The following is an 18,671-nucleotide window of genomic DNA, read 5'->3' as shown; positions in this document are numbered from 1 at the left end:
CTAGGCCTCACTTAATCATACAACAGGAAACCATCAGTGAATTAAAAGTTAGTAATTCCCTCACTAATATTTCTATAGTAATTTCTTTATGGTCTCTAAGACTATGATTTTTAAAAAATATGTTTAGATATTTGTTCAGACTGCCAGTAACCTCCACAAAATTTTCAAAATTGTCACAAGGCTCTGCAGCAATCGTAAGCATGTGTGTGGTGGTCACCTCTGGTAGGAGTTACCCAGAGCATCCGTCCCTCCCCTGCTGCATTGGAGGAAGATTTGCTCTCCTATGGTACAGTCCCAAAGCACCATCTGGCAGAGATCAGGGCTGCTCTTTATGTGTCCCTGTGTTTGTGCCGTACCCAGCTGGTACCACAATATGATTGTTTGGGTCTGGCTGAGGTATGAGGAAGAAGCTGGGGATGCAAAGGGGCTCAGGTGCAGCTGAAAAGGCCAGGCAAGAGGACCATTCAATTTGGGAGAAGTAGACAACAGGTCCAACAGTGACTCTGCCTGCCTCTGTCCTCCTAAGATCAAGGGCTAGCAGACGCTGTGGGATGTGCATTCATCAGGTCCTCAAATGCTGCAGAAATGCTTCAAGGGAGATCAGTCCAAGGTATGAAAATCCTGGTTGGGAAAGCCATTAAGAGTGTGAAGATCACAGAGGAATGATAGGGAAGTACATCATATAGCCCAACATGGTAGCCCAGATTCTTGAAGACTCATAAATAAATGACAATAAATTAGTATTTTTGGTAAGCTGCAGAACACAATCTGCTTTAGTATTACTTCTCCATTCTTCTAGAACACAATGCAGAGATCTGCCAATATTTCAGCCATTTTACTTAAATTTCTCATAAAATAAATTTTGCTTCATTCTTTCTCATTTTCCAATTTGTCACCATCCATTAACTATGTTTTTCTGGGGCATTCAAAGGTGACCATTTTTGCTGCTTGTATCATGCAATCGTGGTCTGAAAAGAAATGAAAACAATCAAACCAGCGTCTTTAAGCCTCAGTAGTCTGTGGCTCTCCATGTCAGCCCTCTAAGCTGTGAGGTGGTTTTTGTGCAACTTAAACCAAGGACAGGAACTTGAGTGCCATGTTTCTGAGTGCTGCATTGGGTCTGCAGTGCTGTGCAGCTCTGAGAGGTATGTGTCTTTGTGTCCTGCAATACCAAGTGAGGACTGCTTGCCAGGATTTGTGCCTGGAACTTGGAGCAGTTCTTTGGCTTGTCTGGCAATTCAGATTTTTAATTTTGCTCTTCAGACGTTTTGAGTAGGTAGGCAGTTGTTACAGTGCAATTGCAACTGATCCTTCCCCAACAAAAGAGGTAAAAGCAATCCTATACCAGTCTTCCAATTATCCTGCATTGTGGTGTCACTGGTCATAAAACTGTCCATTTTTCTTGTCATACTATCACAGCTTGTAACACACAATATCAGTAACTAAAAGGAGTAGAAAGGCCAGTCTTGTGGTGCAGAATAATTGATTATATCATGTGAATTAGGCAAGAAATGTCTCACTGCTGCTATTCCTTTTATAGATTCACCGTAATAGAGCTTGTGCAGTGTGAAACTACTCTTGCCTTCTCTCTTCTTGAGATGAATCCTGAAACATACTGTTTAATTATCTGCTTTTTCTTAAATATAAGATAGAGCAGAATGTCACCGTTGGAGATTTGTGTGATCAGTTCTGCATACACATGTAATAAAAGGCAGAGCTTACTCCAAAGAGTACATGGGAAAGACACACAAATCTGTGAGGACTGGAGGAAAAAAAAGCGGGGGGGGGAAACATCAACTCTAAATCTTTGTCATGAACTGACTTTATATAATATGTTTCTTTTCTACCCAAGTGTTATGATCTGCTAGTTTTCTCTAAACAACAATATGGGTCTTGAGAAAAATAGTGTATTTTATCTATATTATAGGAAAGTGGGAAAGCAATATACATGGACCCACAGGAGAACCTGTATGTACATAACTGAGAGCAACTGAACAATTTAACTGTTTATTTCAGGATATGAATATGATGGATATGGTCTATAAACAATATATTCAGTAACAATGCTTCTGCCTAAAAGACAGAAATTAGAGCCTGAAAAGAAGGGGGATTTTTTTTCCACAATTTGGACACGATACTGAAAAATTAGCTCCCACAAATTTTAAAACCAAGGAGCTAGTAATGAACTCAGAAATATCTTGCATTTAGTGTAGATAAAATAAATGTAATTTGACGCTCTTAAGGTACGAACAGGAAATTTTAGTTAATGCTACATGTTTTCAATGCAATGTTACATTTATATGGGATCACAGAAGTCAAAAACCCACACATTTAAGACTGTGGGCAGGCAGGACATGATTTAGTTATACCCCAACAGTCTTACAATGTACACAAGGTTTTGATTTTCCACAGCAAGCCGGAACATCTCACTTGCTATGAAGTTGGTCCCCTGACCAGGAACGCTGCTGCTGAAATGGTTGCTTGATCTTTTTCCACGAGGAACACAGACCAACACATTGGCCATGGTATTTTCTTTGCACTTATGGCACTGAGGTAGCCGTTCCAATGACAGGAGTGTAAGAGTGCTTCTTTCTGCAGGCTGGTTAGGTTTTTCTGTGCATTTGATGGGGGAAATGGAGACATGGACAGGACCTATGAGGACATTAGCACAGATAGTGCATGACATTTTCATGCCTATCACTGTTTAGTTTTAACCAATTCTCATTTCTTTCATAGACAGACTTGTAAGAAACAGCTTGAATGGGTTCTTCTTTGGAAGAACAGTGATTTTCTGGCAAGACAGAGAGTATGCTCTTCTCTTTTCAGAATACAAACACAGGACCAAACTAATGTGAGCCTGTAGGTGAAAATCTTGGAACCAAAATTAAGGCCAAACACTTTCTTGTTGCAGGCAAAAAGAACACAGCAAACATTGCTTTCGACCGTACAAAACAAAACTCAGAGCAGTCACATCCTTCATGGTTTTATACTTTCCAGTAGAGCCTTTGATACTGTCTCCCACAGCATTCTCCTGGAGCAGCTGCAATTCATGGCTTGGACAGGTGCTCTCTTCCCTTGGTGAAGAACTGTCTGGACAGCTAGGCCCAGAGAGTGGTAGGGAATGGAGTTGCATGCAGTTGGTTCTCAGTCACTATAGGGGTTCCCAAGGGCTCAATTTTGTGTCCAGCCCTGTTTAATGTCTTTATTGATGATCTGGATGAAGCATTCGAGTGAACCGTCAGTCAGTTTGTGGAGCTGGGTGGGACTGTTTGTCTGGAGAGCAGGAAGACTCTGGAGAGGGATATGGACAGGCTGGATTCATGGGTTGAGGCCAATGGCATGAGGTCCAAGAAGGTGAAATGCTGGGCCCTGAACTTCAGTCACAACAACCCTGTGCAGTGCTACAGGCTGGGGCACAGTGGCTGGAAAGCTGCCCAGTGGAAAAGGACCTGGGGGTACTGGTGAACAGCAGCTGAACATGAGCCAGCAGTGTGTCAAGGTGGCCAAGAAGGCCAATGGCATCCCGATTTGTATCAACAATGTTGAGTCCAGTAAGAGCAGGGCAGTGACCATCCCCCTGTACTTGGTACTGCTGAGGCCACTTCTTGAGTGCTGTGCCCAGTTCTGGGCTCCTCACTGCAAGAAAGACATTGAGGTGTTGGAGCATGTCCAGAGAAGAGCAACCAAGCTGGTGAAGGGTCTAGGGGTTAAGTCCTGTGAGGAGCAGTTGAGGGAGCTGGGGTTGTTTTTTCTGGAGAAAAGGAGGCTCAGGGGAGACCTTATTAGTCTCTACAACTCCCTAAACGGAGGTTGCAGCCAGGTGGGGGTCAGCTTCTCTCCCAGGCATCTGGCATCAGGACAAGAGGAAATGACCTGAAGCTGCACCAAGGGAGGTTCAGGCTCATCACCAGGAAAAATTTCTTAATGGAGAGGGTTATTCAGCATTGGAATTGACTGCCCAGCGAAGCAGTGGAGTCACCGTCCCTGGAGGTGCGCAAGAAGTGACTGGATGTGGCACTTAGTTCCACAGTCTAGTTCACAAGATAGTGATTGGTCAAAGGTTGAACTTGGTGATCTTAGAATTCTTTTCCAACCTAAATGATTCCAAGAGTCTGTGGTCAGGATCTTCTTGTATAAACAGTTTACTTGCGACCATTAATATCAATGTATACTGCCTTTAAAAGTCACCAGAGAATCAATGTGTAATTGTGTGTGAACAGTAACTTTTCAAGCTACTTCAAATATTTGAAGTAACTGCAGGTAATAAGAAACTGGTAATTTGAATAGCTTTAAAGCAAGTAAAGTAACCTTATAAATTTTAGAAGTTTTTATTATAAATCCTTGAAGAGTTTGTTTCAAATCCCTTTTAAGTAAGTAGAAATGCTGCTTTTGATCTAAATAAGTGCTGAGTCACTCTTCAGGTAAGACCATGTTTACAAGAACAAAGGGATTATTTACACATTTTTAAAAGTTCTGGGCAATTTTTTCTTTACATCTTATATAAATATGGCAATTGTCAATCCATATTCAGAGCTACACAATCACCAGTTTTCTGAGGTTGGCAAACACCTCCAGAGACCTTCCAGTCCAGCTTCTACACCCTGCCATCAGATGTTTACACACATGGATAAAATACCAACCTGAACAGCCTCAGCTTTGTGTAAGAGTTGCTTGATTCCCCTGTCTCCTCTGTAGCTATTTGCTGGACTCACTCCAGTATATCCATGTCTCTCTGGTACTGGAGGGATCACAACTGGACTCAGCACTCTAGATTCGTCTCACCAGGGCTTAAACAGAGAGGGAGGATCACCTTCCTTGATCTGCTGACAATAAGTCTCCTGATGCAGCCCAGGATACCCACTGGTCTTTGATACAAGAGTACATTGCTGGCTCATGCCAAAAAAAAAAAAAAAAAGAACTCCAAGTCCTTTTCTCTGTTGCTATTTCCCAACTAGCTGGCTCCCATTTTGTACTGTATACTCAGAGCCATTCCTTCCCAGGTGCAGAATTTGGCATTTCCAGGCAAATTAACTTCATGAATTTCCTATTGGCCCATTTCTCCAGCCCATCCATGTCCCCCTGGGAGGTAACCCAGCCAGCCAGTCAATCAGCCCCTCCTCCCTGTTCTGTGTCATCTTCAGAGTCTGTTCCATTCCAGCATCCTGGTCGCTGTAAAGAGGTAAAACCATACTCATCCTAGTGGTTCTATTGACCACTGGGATACACCACTGGTGATGCTTCTCCAGCTGAGGATTTTGTGCCACTGGTCACAACCCTCTGAGCTCATCTGTTTAATTTCCTTCTTCTCTTCCTGTTTTTTGATCCCAGAGACAGGAGTGCTATTTATTTTCTCCCAGTCCTTTGGAAATTTTCTGTTCATGAAGTGAACAAAGATGATCAAGAATTGCCTCAAAATGGACTAGCAGCTGCATCCTGTGACACATGATGAATTTTTGTGTCTGTAGAGTTTGTTTAAATATTTCCTAACCTAATTAAATTGCAGTTGAGTGTAAGTACTAATTTTTTGCCTTCTTTATTCCTCTCAAGACCTTGGATTCCACCACCTCCTAGATTGCTGTTCCATGCTCTGTTTCCCTTGCCAAGATACTGGGATGGTCAGGTCACTCAAGAAGACAGATATCTGTCAAAATGAGTATTCTTCCAGTTGTTTGAAGAAGTCATCATCTAATTTTTCCTGACCAGGTCACTGGTAGCAGTAGTGTGGTCCCACTGCAAGGCTGCCCATGCTCATCTTCTGTCTAGTCCCAACCCATTACATCTGGATGGCTTAAGATTCCTCCCCAGGTGGAGCATCGTGCATCTCCTCTGCTCTCTCATTAAGTCAGGATGCACTGCTACATCACCTGCTTTGGAGAGGAACCATTGTTCAGAATCTGGGACTTAAATCTACAACTTCTGGCTTTGAAATATTGTGGCAATAAGAATTCCAAGTAAGTCACCAAAGTTGGCCTGTATATAGCTGCTGAGCACTGGCTTGCATTTTTTTTACTTGCTTTCATAGCCTTTTGTTATGTTCTTAGTACATTTAACAAGTGTGTCTCCTTAGTTTTGTGGTCCAAGCTCACTACATTTAAAACAAATCTTTTCTGTTAAGTAATTACCTACAAACAGCTTTTTTTCTTTTTTTTTTCTGTATTAAACATTTACATTTACACTTAGTTTGAGTCTGCTTCTCCTTGAAAAGTAGAAGAGTAAATTTCAGAGTGTAGTGGTGACATACAGCAGACTGGACATGTCTCACTGGGAAATCTGTCCAGAACAGATACTACCCCATATCTAATCCTATTTATGGGAATTGTGTATTATTTCAGAATTCTGTCCAAGTTAAAAAATATTTAGAAGGTGATAACTAAGTTACATATTGCATTAGGGAGAAAAGTCAAGAGTAAAGTGTAGTTCTCAGAAACATTGGTAACACCCTGAGCAAATAATTTTTAATCCATTCGTTGATTTTAAGGCAGGGCCTAGGTAACTATGGGAAATTTTATAAAAGCAAAACATGCTACTTTGATCATCTAAAATGTAGTAAATGGGTTAATTTGTATTTTGAAAGCCTTATGCAGTACCCTTGGTAGCCGCTAACATTTGAATACCAGTCATCTTTGCATATCAGCTTTTGTAACCTCAAGAGCTTTTGCCATTTGTTCTGATTAGGTCTGTCTTCAAGAGAAAAGTCTCTCAGGTAATTTGAAGCACAGGCACAAAATGAAGTCCGTTTGATGGTCTGAGACTAGAAGATGTCTCTTACCGGTTTAATTAATGCATTTTTAAAATTCCTCTTCATGTTTCAATTTTTATACCATTTCCTCAGATGTCTGAACAGCAGCACAATTATTTCAGGATGTTTTTCAGTGTTTCTAAGCAGGTGCTCCTTATGTAAGTGGCTTTACACTTTTTACCATAAGTTAAATAGTGGTCTGAATCCCTTCCCATGTCTGTGTCCACAGTGGCACACTCCCACCAGATAATTTCATATAATGTCTGTGTAGGGTTTAAAGTTAAACTGACCTCTTTTACTCCAATATATTATATCCACCATACTGAGGATTATTTAACACCAGGAGGAAGCAGAGCACAGAAACAAAGGAGGAAGGGCTAAGCTCTCCTTCTCTGTAGTGTTGCCTGATCCGTTTCTATTTAATATTACAATTGAAGTTACATGATCTGAAGATTTCCTTTAAATTTCAAACTTTTTTTTCCCCCATTGAATCTGTGGCTGCTAGTACTGAAGTGCAAAACTGATCTCCAGCTATAAAGTCACTGCATTATTTAAGCTCTCATCTCTATTATGTGGTTACTTTATTAATACCTTTTCTAAGATCATGACCTTAATTCAATGTTTAAAGGAATAAAGGCAAATGTCTCAGTCAGTGACACATTTCTCATTTTAAGGAGAGATAAACCTCCCGCTCAGCCCAGAATTATGGACGCTGGAAATGTAGGAAGCATTTCTCAGCATGCCTATTCCATAAAGTGTGCTCCAAGGCAGCAAATGCCACTTCTGAACCCACGTCCCCTGTCAGCCATTTTGCACATAAGTAGCATTCCTGTGAGCATGGCAGACATCTTGCAAAGAAATAATATCACTTGTGTGTAGGAACCAGCAGGAGACGTTGATGAACAGTACCCACTCTTTATTAACGCTGCTTTAACGAGCAGGAAAAAGATACTGCTTTATTTTTGAGCACTGTGAAGGCAGTAGGAAATTATATTGCTCTTGCAGGTGGATAAGGATATTAAAGATTTTACTTTTATTACACACGTATCATAGTGCTGTGAGGTAATAAAAGAGATATGAAATTAAAGTACTGGACCAGCTAAAGAAGTGCTGATACTTTTCCTTGAGTCTGTAAGAGTTTTATGTTGAAATGCCTGTGAAAATAATTCACAAATAATTCAGACTGGATCTAAGCCTTGATTTTCCTATTCCCAGCTTCTCCATTCCCTTCCCTTTTTTCATCCATCGTGCTTTCATCTTACTGGTGATCTAAATGTACACAGTGAGATGAGATACTGGAATTGGTAAAAAAGAAGTGCTCCTCTTTAAAACACATATTCTCAAATTAAAATAAATAGGAAGCAAAGAATGCTGTTAGGGTTTCTTAATGTAAAAAATTTGGCAACTTTCACTGTGTAATGTGGTTCTTTATTACCACCGAACTTGGGTTTTTTCAGCGTCTCTAAATCAAAACTTCAATGCCAAATCCAGTATCAGAAATTAAAATGGTGTATGGGGAGCACTTTTAGAAGCCCCGTGTTCTGCAGAGCTCCTTGCATAACTGAATGAACAAGGAGAGCTTAGGAATAAAAATAGAAGGGGAAAAGCCAGTGTTGTCAGATACAATTTGCCAGACTTTTGATCAGAAAAACATTTACTATGAAGTTTTCTTAATCAGTAACTAAGATCAGCAGTGCTGTTATTCACCAGAGGAACTGTACAAATTTTTAACCTCTTCAGTGCTTTACCTCAATATTTTTCCTGGGTTATTCATTCTGTTTAAAATAGAATGTTGGGGTGTGTGTGTGTGTGTTTTGTTTTCATAAAATCACTCTTTGCTTTCTTTTTTTAAGTAGCCCATCCTGCATTGTTTCATGTTTGTGTAATTCTTGCCACAGTGCAGTTTCGTCCTGACAGCTGTGACATATCTGTGGCCCCCCTGCACAAGTCAAACATTGATCACCACTGTGATACCCAGACCTACTTGCATCATTCCTTCTTAATGATGTTTACCTCATGTACTGCACCACCACCTTGTTAATAACAAAGAATTATTATATTAGTTAAGCTTCTTGGTTTTGCCCAAGATTTAGTATATCTGGTGTATTTAATATATCTGTATTCACCAGTATAGATGGTGTAATCTCTAAAAGTTGATACTTGATGTCTTGATGAAGTAATAGCAGCAGATAGTTGCAAAAATCTCAGTAGTGTACATTTCACACAATACTGTGTCTATTCAGATGGGTTGTTTTAACTCTTGGCACTGTATTGGTCTACAACTCCATGAGTAAAGTCCTGCATCTCTAGTAAGCCCCTTGTGTAGTTCCCATCATGCTGTTGCCCCCACATCTCCCTGTGACAAGAGCAGAACCCCCCTGCTCACCCACAGACAGGAGCAAGACACCCGTTCAGTGACAGGTATAAACTAGCAGATATCCCTGGAGAGTTGTCCCACAGGAAATTGAAAGGCTTTCAAAAAGGATCCATGTCGCTGGAGAAAAGAAGCTGTCTGACCACCTCAGCCCCCAGGACTTTGGAAGAAAGAGACCTTTCAGCCCAAGAGAATTGGAAAGGGAAGGCAAGGAGGCTACTACAAAAAACTGTCCAGAAAAGTGAGAGAAACTGCTTTTGCAGATTCATGCTCACCGAAAGAAGACTTGCTGCAGAAGGCACTAGTAATGACAAAGGGAAAAGATCACATCTGTGGGGAATGAGAGAAAGATTAAATGGGAATGTAAAAAAAGATTACTGGAAACTTCCATGGCACAAACATTAATTGAAAGGAAGGAAAAATTCAGACTGCTTTGTAAACATGCTGTCTACAGCACAGATATGTAAGACTGAATACAGAAGAAGAGCGTTTCTAAAAGGCTAGCAGACAAACTAGTGAAAATAACTGTTTCCCCTTCTCTGCCCTGCCTGACAAATTATTTTTTATTCCTCCTGAAGTTACATTTTCCTTGGCTAAATGAAATAAAAGAGTAGCTTTTTTTGATCCACCAAGAAATCGATTTGACTCAAAGTCAAACATTTTTTGTTGGAAGATTACTTACTTTCTAAAACACAGAAAGTGTATTCGGAATATTCCAAAACAAATACTGCCAACTCCACATGTACAGTTAGTGACTGCACATTTGGAACAGCCAATTCATATTACTTGTAGATGTATTCATAGTCAAACCCTTGTTGAGATCTGAGGTGGTGAGAATGCTGACTGATATGGTACTTAGGATATATCCAGCAATATAATACCTAAGAAAAATTAAATAAACCATATATGCAACAAATGCATTTGATTTTATTCTTTTTAAATTAGCTAGAAGATAAATGTGAAAATATACCCTGTGAATTATTGCCTGGGAGTTTGGCACGCATAACAAAATAAAGGAGTTTAGGGTTCCACAACAAGTGTCTACCACCGAAAGTACAATATTTCATATCCCTAGTTCCCATGTAAATGAGTGCTGAAAGAAGGCAGCTTGGTGCAGTTCCCACTGACTGGAAAAGGGAAAACATAACCCCCATTTTTAAATATGGTAAAATGGAAGGCCTGGGGAACTACAGACTTGTTAATCTCACCTCTGCTCCTGGCAAGATAATGGAGCAGAACCTCCTGGAAACTCTGCTAAGGCACATGAAAGACAGAGAGGTGACTGACGACAGCCAACATGGTGAGTGAAGACTTAAGGGCAAACCTTGCCTGACAAATTTGGTTGCCTTCTGTGACATGGTTACAGTGCTGGTGGATGAGGGAAGCTACCTGGAGTTGTGCAAAACATTTAATAGTAATCCACACAATGTTCTTGTCTGTAAGCTGGAGAGACATGGATTTGGTGGGTGGACCACTCAGGGGATAGGGAATTGGCTGGACAGTCACACTCAATGTGGTGCAGTCAATGGTTCAATGTCCAAGCGGAGACAAGTGTGAGGGGTGTCCCACAGAGATCAGTATTGTTACCAGAGCTGTTCAACACGTCTGTCAATGACATGGACAGTGGGATCGAGGGTACCCTCAGCAAGTTCGACAACACTGAGCTGTGTGATGCAGGCAGCACACTGGCGGGAAGGGATGCCATCCAGAGGGACCTTGGCAAGTTTAAGAGATGGCCCATGCAAAACTCAGAAGTTCAACAAGGCTAAGTGCAATGTCCTGCACCGGGGTTAGAGCAATCCCAGACAAAAATACAGACTGGGAAGAGAAAAGATTGAGACCAGCCATGAGGAGAAGGACTTCGGAAACAGCACCAGCCAGCAATGCACCCTCATAGACCAGCAAACCAAATGTGTCCTGGGCTGCATCCAAAGCAGCATGGACAGCAGGGCAAGGGAGGGAATTCTGCCCCACCTGCTCTCATGAGATTCCATCTGGGGTGCTGCATCCGGTTCTGGGGTCATCAGCACAAGAAAGGTGTGGGTCTGTTGGAGTGAGTCCAGAGGACAGCCATGAAGAAGACCAGAGGGCTGAAGCACCTCTCCTGTGAAGACAAACTGAGAGAGTTGGGATTGTTCAGCATATACAGGAAAAGGCTTTGTGGAAATTCTCGTTGTGGCCTTCGGTCTGTAGTGATAGGACCAGGATAATGGCTTGAAGTAGAAAGAACATAGGTTTAGATGAGATGTTAGGAAGAAATTCCTTTCTGTGAGGATGGTGAGGCACTGGAACAGGCTAGAGAAATTGTGGGTACCACATTCATGGAAGTGTTCAAGGCCAGGCTGGATGGGGGTTAGAGCAACCTGGTCCAGTGGAAGGTGTCACTGCCTCTGTCAGGGGCTTCAATTAGATGATCTTTAATGTTCTTTGAAACTCAGAGTTTTCTATGATTCACTATTTCTGACTTCTTTCCATTTTGTGTAGCTTTCTGTCAGTCAGCTAATTTTATAATAATACATGAACAATATTTGGAGTGAAGTTTGTGGTACAGTCTCACCCTAACATTTGCCAGTGAGATATTGAAGTTGCAGAACATGGTCTCAGTGCTTTGTTCCTCAGGGAGCTCTGAAGAAGTGATTTCTTCCAAGCAAAGGGTGAGCTAAAAGGGAGCACTCATGACTGAGTGGGTTGATCATCCAGCACTTCTTCCTAGCAGTTTACACAGGGGGATTCTCAGAAATCTCAGAAAGTAGTGTACTCTTCATTTGGTATAAGCCTCTAGAAAAGGCAAAGTGTGGTCAACTCACCATCCACAACTTGGGGTGTATCCCATCCCTGCAGAAGTTTCCAATTATTTTCATTTGTGCCTGCTTCAATGTTTAGGTCTCCGTCTGTATGTTTTCGGAAATTTCTGGCAAGATCTGTTTGAATAGTCTTGTCTCTTAAATCCATTTCAACTTTAAAGAGCAAGTCCTGATAGAGACAGCATAGCTGAACATTTAATTCAGTTTCAACGTTTTTTATCATCACTTGAAATTTGTCTCAGATGCAGTTATTGTAACCAAACTTACTATGCATCATGTTTTCTCTTAGCAGACTTATGGATTTTTAAGGTCTTTATATGATTCTGCAGCATAAAAGATGGCCTGTGAATCTCTCTGCTTCTTGACACAGATTCTTATTACCTTTTTTACTCCCTATATAGATACGGAAAAAAGAAAAATTTTCCTAGTGGGATAGCAGCCATGAAGTATTTGACAGATCCTGAAATCACTGACTGGAACAATTTAATATACATGAGTAGCATTGAACTGAGAAAAGAAATTAGTATTTTAGATTCAGGCTGAATAACTTTTATTCTTTTTTTATGTCTTTGAGGTAAAGATCAAAAATCTTTGTATGTTCAAGTTATGCACATATTTTGAAAAATAAACAAACTGCTCTTTTTACTTTGTATTTTTATAATGATTTGGAGTTTCCAATCCTCCTCATGAATTTGCTAATTTCAAAAACATATACTACATTTCTATAGTCCTGTGTGGTTATTTTTTCCTCCACGGATCTTCTAAAGACTTATGAGATTAATAAGAAGAGCTGAGAGTTCACTAGAAAAGAGGAAACATTGAAACCAGCTCTATGAAATTGTATAAAATGCATAAAGTAAGCAGTAGGGAAAAAAGTTATTGTGATGCTTTCAGTTACCACAACCTTAAATTGTAAATGGAAACATAAACAAGTTAAAAATTATTATTAAATGGCATGTCCTTTTAAATCAGTGTTTTAATTTTAAATTCTGGTCTTCAAAAATAATACTCTTTTACTAGATGACAAAATTACATTTACCTGGTAATAAATTTGCTGACCCTGCTTCTCAGATATTTCTGGATAGGAAGACTTCTTTATAATCTCTGGCTGAAGATTCTTTTGTTCTTTACTTACTGCCCAAAGTTTCAGGCAAAATGGTTTACACCTGAAAGTCTTTGAATGAGTGATTTGTGCCCATGATAAAGTGATGTCACTGTGCAATGACACTCACAAGATTGACTAAAATCCTAAAAAGATTAGTTTATGTGGGTGCAGGCTTTGCATTATTAGTTACAATAGCTGTACTTAAGTTCTTTTTATAGATATACTACTGCTGTCAAGTAATTTAGTAATACTTCCTAGCACAATATTAACTCATTCGGTTGGCATCTAAAACAGTATTTTTAGTGACACATAATTGCCATCAGAATAGTCCATAAATTGCAGGAATTTTTTTCTTCAAGCTTGCCTTTGAGATCAAGCAGTTAATTCCCAAACAAGAACAGGTTTCTTACCTTCCTGTCTCTAGTGATATCTTTCTCTCAATAAAATAGTTACCATCCAGCAAACAGAAGTGGGAATAGAACTTTATAAATTCAGAGGTAACAAAAGTGGAGAGAGAAAAGAGGGCTGGCCTTTCAGCAAGCTATTAATACAGTTGCATCTGTAATAAAATGTGAAATATCAATATGCTGATCAGTTTAGATAAAAATGTGGAACAAGTAGTATTAAAAGGAGACAAAAGCTAACTAAAATAAATTATATTAAGATTTGAAAGAATTGTATATATTTTAATGCAAATTGTGTCCCCATATCCATAGACTGGCTTGGTGCTACAGCTGGATCTTACATTTAAAAGGTCTAACATTGGATAAGAAAGGAATTAGGATCTTCAGATTGTGAAGAAATTTTCATTTTGTCAGTAATATTTTCATCCAGAAATTGCTTTAACTTCTTGGAACTTTATTGCATGTTCAGTTCAAGGAAGCTTAAAAAAAAGAAGTGTCTATCCCAAACTAAGGCTTGCTGAAGCACCACTGAAGACAGATATTGCTGTGCTTATACACATCATATTGCAGTAGAAAACTTTTTATGCCATGCAAGGTCTCTGACTATTCTTTCAAATAAGTCTTGAGAAGAAAAGACAAATAAATCTGGTAATATGATTTTATTTATAGTAAAAAAGGAAAACTGATAAGTGATTACACTTAGAAAGCCACATAAGTTGTGCAATTAGAGGATGTCCATCAAAGAAAAAGAGGCTTTTTTCCCTTGGTCTGTGAGGCTATAGACAGTCTTACATGCAACAATTTAGCTATTGCCTATTGTATGACTTTTGGGACAGTAAGGCAAATATTGGTGATCATAGAGATGGAAAGTTGTTAAAGTGTGAATAGGTAAAAGCAGTTTGAGATCCTGAAAGGTAATGTGTCAAGATAGGGGAAGAAATATACACACCCTTCAATTATTCTTAGCAAGAAGAGTTGTCAGTCATTTTTTCATAGCAAGCCTCATGCTACTTTTCCAGTTTTATTGCTTCTTGTATTTTATACAGCACAACTGATTCTACCCACACAAGCTGGAACACTGAAACTCCTGCCTTGATGGTTTTCCATGGTTTTGTGGACTGGAAAATTAAAGAAGGATGAGAGGAAGAGAGGGAGAAAGGGAGGGAGGCAGGGAGGGAGGAAGGAGGAAAGGAAGGAAGGAAGGAAGGAAGGAAGGAATTCGGAAGGAAGGAAGGAAGGAATTCGGAAGGAAGGAAGGAAGGAAGGAAGGAAGGAAGGAGGGAGGGAAGGAAGGAAGGAAGGAAGGAAGGAAGGAAGGAAGGAAGGAGGGAAGGAAGGAAGGAGGGAAGGAAGGAATTCGGAAGGAATTCGGAAGGAAGGAAGGAAGGAAGGAATTCGGAAGGAAGGAATTCGGAAGGAAGGAATTCGGAAGGAATTCGGAAGGAATTCGGAAGGAAAGAAGGAATTCGGAAGGAAGCACTGTGCCTGAAAAAATTTTCTTCCCCTGCTGCAATTTAATCTCAATAATGTTATTTGCACCCTTAGTGAATATACAGTTTATCTTCTTCTTGTACAGACGATTTTGAGATCTCCAAATATGTACATTAAACTCCTGCAATGTTTGAATAAAGTTTTACAAGGGCGGATTGACTTTCAGGATAGTACAAGTCAATGAGTTTCAATCTTCATTTATTTGGTCCCTGCCATTCCATGTCTCTTTATTATACTTGGGTCAGCGATTTTATCCCCTGCTTTAGAACTGAATTTGCCTGCAATCAGAGAATGCTGAGTAAAGTTTTTTCTAGTGCAACTCCACTGTGGAGTACTTACATGAGGAATGAATTTGGCTCAGCATATTTGGCATAACATCAACGAGGTACCATAGCTTCTCTAGGCCTCTTTATTTTCATTATCCTTGGCTACTCTGCTTGGTACTTAAACATGAGCAGTGGTCAGATTTATCTGGGATCTTTAGGGAGGGATTAAAGTAAACTTGACACAGCCTGAATTATTTCCTAGAACATGGTGCTTCTTACTCAGATCTAACATCTTTACACATGGCCAAAACTGTGAATCCTGAATGGGAGGTAGGAGGGTATAAAACATGCATCACAATTAAAGGAAATGAAGAGGATTTCCTATGCTAAACCAGGAGAACAAAATGCAGGGCATAATGTGAGCTTTTTTTGCAACATGTTATGAATTGCACAATGTTACTTCCTGTCAAAAAGTGGCTGAAAATGGTTGCAAATTTTATCCTTATGTGGTGAAATTCCACTTCACTATAGACTTGACTATTCTATATAGCAACATGATAATAATTTTATCCTCTCTGTTCCTCTGCTGACATCAGTAGAAACTCCAAAAAGATTTGGTGCTGTTCTGTTACTTTTCTGTGCCTTATGCAAAATATATAATTGATATCTTTTTCCATTGACAAGGAAATTCCCATAGTGGTCAGTTATGTCAGGGACATTTGTCCTTAACCTTGAAATGAAGCAGCATCTGCAGAAGAGTTAGAAAATACCATAAATTGCTACTTTTTGTGCCATATTTGCTTCATACAGAAATACTAATTTAGGGCTTTCCGTGGTCATCTGTAAAGGCCTTTTAGGATTTTTGTCCACTGTAGTATTAGGAGGTATCTTTTTTTAACTGGAGAAAAATACAGGCAGGCTTTTTTCTTTTTCCTATCACATCCTCCAAAGCTTGGGAATAGGTAAGTTCAGGTGCTAAATTAGCTAAGTGACATTAAAAATCTCAGACTTATCTGGTCTATTTACAAGCTTATGTTTAAGGAAAAAAATAAAAACAGATTTTTAGGTCAGAAAGGAATCCATCTCTAGGTTAGAGTAGCCATATGCATGATTTGGGAATTTCACTTAGCATGTTCCTCCTATTAACAGGAAAGTAAAATTTTGGCAAATAATGACTCTAGTATCTTATACCCCTCTCTCTCATTTGAGTAGCACATTTTAGCTGCAGCTTTTGTTTTGTGTGGTTTTTTTCCCAGCTACACAATTTTATTATGGGATATCAGTGATATTATTACAGTGCCTGAATCTGTTGTAGCAGACTCCAAGACAGAGGCCTCTGCTAAATCATAATGTTCTTGAGTGATTTTCTTTTCATTCCAGCAGTATGAAATAGTTATTTGCTCTTTCTCTGCATGTTGCATAAAGGATCCATAGTGCCTGCTGCCTCTGAAACAATACCATGTTGGATATATGTATGATCTGAGAAAATTTAGTTGAATGATTTCCAGTTAGATTGTGCAAATTCTCACTAGGTATTAGGCTGAAGAATGTTTAACCATGACACCTTACAAAGACAATCATATGCAGAATCACAGACTGACTTATTTGATGAAAGTGTCCAAATTCATCAAGTAATTTCTATAAATAGCTTGCATCTGGTTAAGTATCAGCAAAAGCAATTTGCCAGATATACTGTAAAATAAACACAAAAAGGGATTGAGACAAATCATCTCGAACAAACATCCTGTGACATTCCTAGAGTGGTGGGTTTGAGGTTTGTACTGAATACCTTGCTAGGCCATCAAAAGCCACTTGTAAGACTAAAGTGCCTCTTCAGACTCTGAGATAGGCTGGAGAGTGAAAAGGAGATGACGTTCATCTGTTGCTTCCAGAACAAATCAACAAGGAGACCAATAAGATGAGGAGAGACTAGCTAGGACCTTTGCTGTCTGACATAGATATTTGATGGAAGATCTGAGGTGATATATAGAGGTCATATTTCCTGCTGCTGGCCAGCTGTGAATGGCCATGGTTCCTCCTGGGAACCATTGTACCAGAGACTTATCTCCAAGGTGGAAAACTTTCCAGAAGCTGACAGTATCAGTCTGTGGAGAAAAAGCAAAAATTTCACCATGGAAAGGTTGGTGTGTGACAGTGTGCGTTCAGTCACACACAGAAAGAGTTGCTGTCAGAGACTAAAATATTATATTATATGACTTAAACATTTTCTTAAAGGACTTTTAAAACGTATTACAAAAGCTGCAGAGAAGACTACCACACCCTGACTGAGGCCTTACACTCCTCGCTGATGAAGATAAGATGAAGTAACAATTCAGGGCTGGGGACATTCACAAAGCACAGGCTTAACATCTCCAAGGTGGAGACCACAGCCCCAGGGCTATCAGCTGCCAGGCTCACACAGACCCCCTGCACCAAAGGGTGGCGGGAGGAGAGGCTTTGGGTGTGTGAAAAGCCTCTGGTCAGAGGCGCAGTGACCGCCCATCCTCGGCTGTGCAGAGCCCAGCTGAGGGGTCCTCACCAGGGGTGGGAGGGGGGCAAAGCTTAAAGCTTATCCACAGTAGGAGGGGGTGACATGGCCCATCACAGGGGCCCCCCTCAAAGGGGTCCCCAGACCCTGCACGAGAGATGATGCAACAGACCCTCAGTGCTGCAAGGGACAGTGTCAAGCTGGCCCCTGCAAGAGAGGCACGTGGGCATTCCCACCTGGCCCAAAGTGTATATTAATCCATGGGATTCTGCACTCTCTGGCGTGTGGTGGCGTGTGGTGTGGTGGTGTGGCAGTGTGGCGTGTGGCAGCGTGTAGCGGCGTGGCCACAGCGGCAACGGGGGACCCTCACCACCAGCAGAGCAGATGGAAGGGAGCAACGAGATGTTGTTGGGACCCTCGGATGGGTGATCTGCTTCCACCTAACCCCTGTCACCTCTCCCTGTTCCCCCACCCCCCACACACACTTCTTTTTTCTATTTCTTTCTTTCCCTCTTTCTTTTCTCTTCCCTTCTCTTTGCCTCTTTTGCTGTTAAATAAAATACATCAATTTTTTGGCATCAACATCTAACCTCGTTTGATTTTAATCTCGTTTCTGGGAATATTTTGAACCTTCAAAGTACTTTCCAGTTTGTGCTCAGACACTTAGCTTTCTTTGCTTTTCTGGGTTTAAACCAGATCGTAACACCTGCTGAGCAGAAATACCTTGATAGAAAATTGAGTCTTTTCATAGAAAAGAAAGCACAAGAACAAATCTGTTTTGTCAGGCACTGTTGTAATGCTAGGTTTAGTTTAGCAAGCTGCAGCTTTTCTGAGAGCTCAACAGAGCTGCTTAGGGCAGTGCGACCCTTGTTGCCCACCTGTAGTCCTTTTTGGATGACTGTGGTTTTGCTCCGGCAGCTAGCAGCGCTACAACCAGTGATGGCAAAGGAGGTGAGAAGGGTCCCTCCATAAGGGTTTCAGAGGACCTTTAATAGTCACA

The sequence above is a fragment of the Corvus hawaiiensis genome, chromosome Z, assembly GCF_020740725.1.
Source record: "Corvus hawaiiensis isolate bCorHaw1 chromosome Z, bCorHaw1.pri.cur, whole genome shotgun sequence".
In the NCBI taxonomy this organism is placed as follows: domain Eukaryota; kingdom Metazoa; phylum Chordata; class Aves; order Passeriformes; family Corvidae; genus Corvus; species Corvus hawaiiensis.
Note: the sequence above shows the minus strand (reverse complement) of the source record.